Raw genomic sequence first — 9,717 nt, forward strand, 5'->3', positions numbered from 1 at the left:
CTTAGGTATGCTATAGTTTGAGTGACCAATGGTTGTAGATGATAATCTACATATTGCCCTAGCCTGGCTGTAAGCGAGTCTATCCCATTTATAATGGGTCTACCTGGCGGGTTGGTACTGTCTTTATGAATTTTGGGAACTGAATACATGATGGGCAATCTGCATACTGATGGTATAAGATATTGATGTTCCTTCTCATTAATTACCCCTTTCTTTTTCCCTTTAGAGACCAATTTGCTAAGTTGTTTCTTATATTCCTTAGTGGGATTATTAGTAAGCACTTCGTATGTATCCCTGTCATTAAGCATATCTGTCATTACTTTTTCATAGTAGATCTTAGATTGTATCACTATGCCCCCTCCCTTGTCTGCTGGACGTATAATAATGTCATCCCTCTTTTTCAAAGAATCTAAACCTCTTTTGAGATTAATTTCCATTTTGGGTTTCTTAATGCTGAGGGATTCTAGATCTTGTAGTACCATCTGTTTGAATGTATCGATAAATTTATTATCTCCAATCTGGGGATTAAAAACAGATTTGTTTTTAAGTTGACTGTGGGTGGTAGATTCTATTGCTTCTGTGTTATATGTAATAGGATTACTAGCGTAATACTTTTTTAAATTGAGCTTCCTAATCAGTTTCTGAATGCTCACATATGTGTCAAATTTATTGAGTCCCTTTGGTGGGGCATATTTGAGACCCTTGCTAAGCGCATATGTTTCTTCTTCTGTGAGGGGCACTCCACTGATATTAAAGATACCTTCACCCTTTAGTTCCTTCTTCTTTTTTTGTTGTGACCTTCTTCCTCCTCTTTTTCCTCTCTTTCTTGTATGTGTTCTACTTCCCTTCCTCCTTGGGGATTCAAATCCCATCCTAAAAAAGGATTGGGGAGGGGTGAATTGACTACCTCCCTTTCCACACAAAATAGATACTCACCCCTGGAAAGGGAGGTAGTCAATTCACCCCTCCCCAATCCTTTTTTAGGATGGGATTTGAATCCCCAAGGAGGAAGGGAAGTAGAACACATACAAGAAAGAGAGGAAAAAGAGGAGGAAGAAGGTCACAACAAAAAAAAAAGAAGAAGGAACTAAAGGGTGAAGGTATCTTTAATATCAGTGGAGTGCCCCTCACAGAAGAAGAAACATATGCGCTTAGCAAGGGTCTCAAATATGCCCCACCAAAGGGACTCAATAAATTTGACACATATGTGAGCATTCAGAAACTGATTAGGAAGCTCAATTTAAAAAAGTATTACGCTAGTAATCCTATTACATATAACACAGAAGCAATAGAATCTACCACCCACAGTCAACTTAAAAACAAATCTGTTTTTAATCCCCAGATTGGAGATAATAAATTTATCGATACATTCAAACAGATGGTACTACAAGATCTAGAATCCCTCAGCATTAAGAAACCCAAAATGGAAATTAATCTCAAAAGAGGTTTAGATTCTTTGAAAAAGAGGGATGATATTATTATACGTCCAGCAGACAAGGGAGGGGGCATAGTGATACAATCTAAGATCTACTATGAAAAAGTAATGACAGATATGCTTAATGACAGGGATACATACGAAGTGCTTACTAATAATCCCACTAAGGAATATAAGAAACAACTTAGCAAATTGGTCTCTAAAGGGAAAAAGAAAGGGGTAATTAATGAGAAGGAACATCAATATCTTATACCATCAGTATGCAGATTGCCCATCATGTATTCAGTTCCCAAAATTCATAAAGACAGTACCAACCCGCCAGGTAGACCCATTATAAATGGGATAGACTCGCTTACAGCCAGGCTAGGGCAATATGTAGATTATCATCTACAACCATTGGTCACTCAAACTATAGCATACCTAAGGGACACAAAACATGTGATACAGGAAATCAAGGACACCAACATAGATCCAAACACGATTTTAAGTACAGCAGATGTAGCAGCATTGTACACCAACATAGACCACCAGGGGGCCATAGAAGCAGCTAAATGGGCACTAAATAAGTATGGAAACAACACTATTAGACATAATAAATTCATCATAAAATGTTTAAAGTTTTGCCTTACTCACAACTACTTTTGGTACGACAATACATACTATATACAAAGAAAGGGAGTAGCTATGGGCGCTAAATTCGCCCCTAGCATTGCTAACCTTTATATGGCAAAATGGGAAGAGGAATCAGTATTTCAGAATAAAAGCCCAGATATCATTATATATAAAAGATTTATTGATGACCTCCTAGTGATATGGAAAGGGGAAAAAGAGGAATTGGTGAAATTCTATGATAACCTAAATATGAATACTGCTAATATAAAATTGAGCTATGATATACATGATAATTTTATCAACTTTCTAGATATCCAAATTTACAAAGAGGGATTACAACTATACACTAAAAACCATTTCAAAGCAGTAGATAGAAATTCCTATATCCCCATAGACAGCTGCCATCACAAAGCGTGGTTAAATAATATCCCTAGAGGCCAATTTATTAGACTGAAAAGGAACTGCACTAACATGAAGGACTATGAAGAGCAAAGTGGTGTAATATCAGAAAGATTCATTAATAAAGGATATAAAAAAGAAACAATATACAAAGAAAGGGAGAAAGTAGGCCTTATGGACCGGAACGCATTAATAGCAGATAAAGGTAAAGATAACACTGCAAATGAGGAACTAGCGGTAGTGCTACAATTTAATACCCAGTATAGATCAATACAGAATATAATAAAAAAACATTGGAAAATTTTGACATTAGATAAGCACCTGAAGAATAATATTCCTATAATGCCTAGATTTATATACCAAAAAGCTCCTAATATTAGGGATAAGGTCGTTAAGAGCGTAATAGTACCACCTGTCAAAAATCATCAAATAAGCTTCTTTCAAGGAAAAGGGTTCTACACTTGTGGTAGATGTTACAGTTGTATTAGAGTGACCAATAACCCAAGGAGAAGATTTACATTTCAGAATCCCCAAAGTGGAAAGGAATACACTATCCAGCAATTCATATCATGTGATACAAAGGGGGTTATCTATGCCCTAAAATGTCCATGCAATTTAATATACATTGGTCGTACAAAGAGGATGCTCAAAGAAAGAATCAAAGAACATGTATACAATATAAATAGGGGATACAAATACCACCATCTATCACAGCACTTCAAAAAATATCACAATAAAGATGCAAGCAAACTAGAGTTCTGGGGCATTGAGAAGCATATACAACACTGGAGGGGGGATAACCTAGTAAGGGAAATTAGTAAGAAGGAGTCGAAGTGGATCTATGAAATGGGCTGTATGGCTCCCAGTGGGTTAAATAAGGAATTTGACCTGACATGTTTTATTAGTAATAAATAAACATGGAAATTCATAATGATATTCCGAGACCCCCAATATACATACAGATTGAGAACATCTAATTATATGTGCTTTGTACTTTCCAGCTCCATCATGGGGATACTCATGGTGGGTTTGGGATGATATTTGAGTATTATACACTAGCAGTAAACGCATATACTCTAACACTATACTACACTTGTCATCGGCATCTTCCTTGATATAGAGATGGGTAACATTAAGGATTGAAGATGACACTATAATTAATATAACATAGGTTAATTATAGAAATATATATGATTTTTAGTTGCATAATGTTTAATACATTATTTTTAATATTTTAATTTGTCTTATTATTTTATATTTTATACCTTATATTCTATATTGATTTGAATAAAGTAAAGAATCAGTTTATCTGCCAGAACTAGAAGTAATTAGCTTATCCTTGTAATACAAATTACAACTCGTTGTTACCATTTAGCCAATGCAGGTTATATGATGGATTACAGCTGACCCAGTTAGCAATGTCTGACAGACAGAGGAAACGTAAGATCCAAGTAGACATGCACATTGTAAATACCTACCTGCAATACAGCTAGGGAAAATCACTGGGAAAATGGCCGCGCCCATATGGGCTTCGGGAAAATGGCGGCCGAGAGATATAAATAGCTGGGCATACACAGTCGTGGCATCCAATCATATTCCCCCTGATGAAGTCACGTGACCCTGTGACGCAACGCGTAGGGGAGGGGCTCTGACGTCACGACATTGCACTGGAGAAGCGAGTAGATCCGAATACAAGCACAGGCAGATAGCACTGCAGGGGCAGCTACAGAGAGGTTCTTGTTACCGGATTTTTCACCTGCTGACTGCCATCTATACCTGTCTGGATCACATATGAGCTGTATGCCACCAAGTTATACCTGTTAGTGGCAGAAATAAATTCATTTTTTGCACAAGGATAAGACACTATGGTCTGCTTTTTCTTCTTTGACCAAACATCCCATGAGCTGCTATAAGGAGGAGTGAACGAGGAAACAACCCCAGGAGGGGAACTGGGAGATCCCAAGAGAGCTATTCAGTGTACTCATTGATACACAGGGAGATAAAGGAAAGAACAGGAGGATCCATCCATAGGTATGTCCACCTTATAGGACGGCTGGAGTAAAGGCATCATCCCATTTCATCTATCCTGGAAGGATAAAAAGCGTATTTGCCTGGATTTGTTCAGGCAAATATAGAGGTGAGCATATAAGGAGACCATCTAGCACTTGGAGAAAAGGAACAGAATATTCACTTGCACATTTATTCTAAAGACTTTATTCTTTATTTGTGTATTACCAGCACGTGCACATATGTGTTTGCATCAATTATATAGTATGTACACAGCTATATAGAGGTGCAATATGGGTTTACACCATAGCACCCACTAAGGCACTATCACTTTAGGAGTATACACTGTGCATGTGATTTATATGTAATATATGTAATTAGTGGTATAGTCACTATTCACCATATTGATACACGTTAGTAGTATAAGCTGTATATACTTATATATAGGAGCGCGGCGCATTTGTTTTTCTACAAATTTTTTTTTGCTGTGTCGGAAGGTACAGTATCGAAGGCCATGACAGATTACATAGTTTCTGGGAAAATATCATCTGATAAGCATAAGTGCGGTCGATGTGGTCAAGTGACCGAAAGAGACAAAAGGACATTGCACAAGATTGTGCCCCGGAATAAGAAAACAACTGCTTAAAAGTGACTGCAAAGCTCATTCCCTTTGAAGACTGAAAAAACGATCACAGTTTCTCATACAAAAAAGTAGGAAAGAGAAAATCCCTGCGGTGGTACTCGCTATCGATGCTGAAAAGGCATTTGATAGAGTAGATTGGGGATATACTGTATGTTGGATACATTGGAAGTATTGGGGATGGGACCTAGAATGAGAGAGTGGATAAGGAATTTATATAGTCACCCTCTGCAGCAATCATGGTTAATGGGGAATTGTCAGAGTATTTTGGGATGCAGAACAGAACTAGACAGGGATGCCCTTTGTCTCCATTGCTATATGTTTTATCATTGGAATCTCTTTTGGCTACAATAAGGAATAATATAGATATAAAAGGCATTTGGTTAGGAGATACGGAGCATAAGGTGGCAGCTTATGCAGATGACATGCTGTTCTATGTGGGAAACCCAAGGATAACATTGTCAAATTTAATGAAATCACTGAAAGAATATGGGGAGATGTCAAATTTTAAAAATAACCCAACAAAAACAGAAATTGGAAACATAAATCTTCCAAATAGAGAGAAAAATAGGTTACAGGAGGAATTTCCCTTTGTTTGGAGAGAAAAATAATTGAAATATCTAGGAATAAAATTAACTGTATCCTCCAAGAATTTGTATAAATTGAATTATATCCCATTGTTAAATGAGATCAGGGATGAACTAAGGAAATTAGGAGGGGGAACCCCGTCATGGATAGGTCGTATAAATTTGATAAAAATGGTGATTGTTCCAAAAACATTATATAAATTTCAAATGATACCAATTAAACTACCAGAAGTATACTTTAGATCAATTAAAAAAATGTTAATAAAATTTATTTGGAGGAATAAAAAACCGAGAATAAGCCAAGAAATTTTATGTAGAAATAAAGAGAAAGGAGGATTGGGAGTTCCAGATAAAAAAGATATTATAACTAGGTAATAATGGCAAGAATTTTTGACTGGACATATAATACAGAGGGGAAAAGCTGGGTTAAAATAGAGAATATACTAAGTAATACTAAATTAAGTGGAATTGTATGGTTACCTCCACAATACCGAGGATCAGCAGACAGTACAAGTTTGTCCACACTTAATGTTTTAAGAATTTGGGATGTTTTACACAAACAGATGGGATGGGAATATAATTCACTGTTAATGCCCTTGGGTCCACAGAGTTTTCCCCTTGGGTAAAGAAGGTATCACAGGGAAGTGGATTAAAAAGGAAGATGCACAATTAAGGGATATAATGGTGGGGGAGGAAATAGGATCACTTAAGGAATTGGAAAAAAAAAAGGGAAGTTTTTATGAGAATGGATGAGTGGCGTTATTTTCAATTGAAACACTTTATAGGAAAGCTTCCAAAGCCTTTAAGACTAAGAGAGGATTGGACTCCTTGTGAGCACTTATTAGGTACATGGGGAAATGGGAAACATGGAACCTCTAAAATATATAAGATTCTCACTGAAATAATCGCAGATATAAGTCCTACATATATAGAAAAATGGGAAAGAGAAATAGGAGTAACAATAGATGCGGAAAAACAGAGGAAAATGTATAGAATAATCCACGGAAATATAAATATGTAGGAGGTAGAAATGAATTATAAGTGTTTGGCAAGATGGTGTATCACACCGAGTGTAGCACACAGATTGAGTGGAGATATTTCACCTTTATGTTGGCGTGGATGTGGATGTGGAGGCACAATGTATCACATGTGGTGGGAGTGTTCTAAAATACAAGAGTATTGGGGGAAAATAGTAAGCTTGATTCAGAAAATTACAGAGGTTGATATTCTAGTAGACCCAGAGATTTGCCTTTTTCATAGTACTAAGCTTTCAGTTAAAAAATATAAAGAATCTGGTTTATTGTACTATTTGAATGCAGCAAAGGGACTTATACCCAAGTATTGGAGGAGACAGGAGGTGCCGAAAATAAAGGACTGGGTGGATAGAGTGGATCAAATATGTAAATTGGAGGAAGTTTATCATTTGAATGACGATAAGATGGAGAGTCACCATACAAGATGGAACAAATGGGAGGAATTCAAAAAGTCAAGGCTAGCCTTAGAGGTTATGGGGGATTAACATAGAATAATATGGAAACACATTTTGTTACTATCTCCAGAAATGAACAGGAAAATGCAGAGCAGAAGGGGTTAGGGAATGGATGGGGGAGATGGGGCGGGGGATTAAACAATAAATGTTTTGATAATATGCTAAGGTTTTAACCACTTGAGCCCCAGAGGATTTACCCCCCTTAATGACCAGGCCTTTTTTTGCTGTTTGGCGCTGCACTAATTCAAATGATAATTGTGCGGTCATGCAATGCTGTACCCAAACAAAATTTACGTCCTTTTTTTCACACAAATGGAGCTTTCTTTTGGTGGTATTTGATCACCTGTGCACTTTTTATTTTTTGCGCTATAAACAAAAAAACCACGAAAATTTTGAAAAAAAACAATATTTTCTACTTTCAGCTATAAAAAATATATCGTAAACTCAAAGTTAGTCATAAATTTAAGCCAAAATGTATTCTGCTACATGTTTTTGGTAAAAAAAAATCCCAATAAGTGTATATTGATTGCTTTGTGTGAAAGTTATAGCGTCTACAAACTATGGTATAGATACTGTAATTTCTGCGTTTTTTTGCTATACAGTGCTGCACTAACTCAAATGATAATTGCGCGGTCATGCAATGCAGCACCCAAACGAAAATTACGTCCTTTTTTCACACAAATAGAGCTTTCTTTTGGTGGTATTTGATCACCTGTGCGCTTTTTATTTTTTGCGCTATAAACAAAAAAAACACAAAAATTTTGAAAAAAAACAATATTTTCTACTTTCAGCTATAAAAAATATATCGTAAACTCAAAGTTAGTCATAAATTTAAGCCAAAATGTATTCTGCTACATGTTTTTGGTAAAAAAAATCCCGTGCATTAGCGGGCAAACTGGCGCTATCTGGGAGGGGCGCTAACACTATCGGAAGTCGCCAGCGGCACTGATACAGTGATCAGTAAAAATCGGTTCGCTTATCAGTGACACTGGTGACAGGGCAGTGAACGTGTTAACTGGGGGGGAGATTAAGGGGTTAAATGGGATTACAGGTGTACTAGCGGGCAATCTGGCGCTATCTGGGAGGGGCGCTAACACTATCGGAAGTCGCCAGCGACACTGATGCAGTGATCAGTAAAAATTGGTTCACTGATCAGTGACACTGGTGACAGGGCAGTGAAGGGGTTAACTGGGGGGGCGATCAAGGGGTTAAACGGGATTACTGGTGTACTGGCGGGCAGTCTGGCGCTATCTGGGAGGCGCGCTCACTCTATCAGAAGTCGCCAGCGACACTGATACAGTGATCAATAAAAATTTGTTCACTGATCAGTGACACTGGTGACAGGGCAGTGAAGGGGTTAACGGGGGGGGCGATCAAGGGGTTAAACGGGATTACTGGTGTACTGACGGGCAAACTGGCGCTATCTGGGAGGGGCGCTAACTCTATCGGAAGTCTTTAGCGACACTGATACAGTGATCAGTAAAAATTGGTTCACTGATCAGTGACACTGGTGACAGGGCAGTGAAGGGGTTAACTGGAGGGGGGGCAATCAAGGGGTTAAACGGGATTACTGGTGTACTGGCGGGCAATCTGGCGCTATCTGGGAGGGGCGCTAACTCCATCGGAAGTCGCCAGCGACACTGATACAGTGATCAGTAAAAATTGGTTCACTGATCAGTGACACTGGTGACAGGGCAGTGCAGGGGTTAACTGGGGGGGGGGGGCGATCAAGGGGTTAAACGGGATTACTGGTGTACTGCCGGGCAAACTGGCGCTATCTGGGAGGGGCGCTAACTCTATCAGAACTCGCCAGCGACACTGATACAGTGATCAGTAAAAATTGGTTCACTGATCAGTGACACTGGGTGACAGGGCAGTGAAAGGTTTAACTGGAGGGGGGGGGCGATCAAGGGGTTAAACGGGATTACTGGTGTACTGGCGGGCAATCTGGCGCTATCTGGGAGGGGCGCTAACTCTATCGGAAGTCGCCAGCGACACTGATACAGTGACAAATAAAAATTGGTTCACTGATCAGTGACACTGGTGACAGGGCAGTGCAGGGGTTAACTGGGGGGGGGGGCGATCAAGGGGTTAAATGGGATTACTGGTGTACTGGCGGGCAAACTGGCGCTATCTGGGAGGGGCGATCAGAGGGTTAAATGTGTCCTAGAGTGTTCTAACTGTCTGTGTAGTGCTTGTGTACTCACTTTTTGGATGTCTTCTTCTCTGTCTGGAACGGAATGTGTCCAGGCAGAGAAGAATGACATCATATCCTGCCCTGTGTGTGTGTCAACACAGGACAGGATAGGACAGGGACCTATCATGTGATTTCAGCCAGACATCACTGGCTGAAATCTAATGATTGATCCCTCCTGGATCAAATCGTGTCACCCGCGGGTCGGCGGGAGCGCGCGCGCGCCCCCTGCCGGCGAAAGTGTCGGGAGCGCGGAACCCGTTTTTAAACGTGGTTTTGCGCTCCACTGCCGCCCTGCACGCGTATATACACAGTGGCAGGGCGGCAAGCGGTTAAAGAGTATGTTTGTATAAC

Source organism: Staurois parvus, unplaced genomic scaffold, assembly GCF_062004578.1.
Source record: "Staurois parvus isolate SC_StPar_1 unplaced genomic scaffold, SC_StPar_1.0 ptg000470l, whole genome shotgun sequence".
Lineage (NCBI taxonomy): Eukaryota > Metazoa > Chordata > Amphibia > Anura > Ranidae > Staurois > Staurois parvus.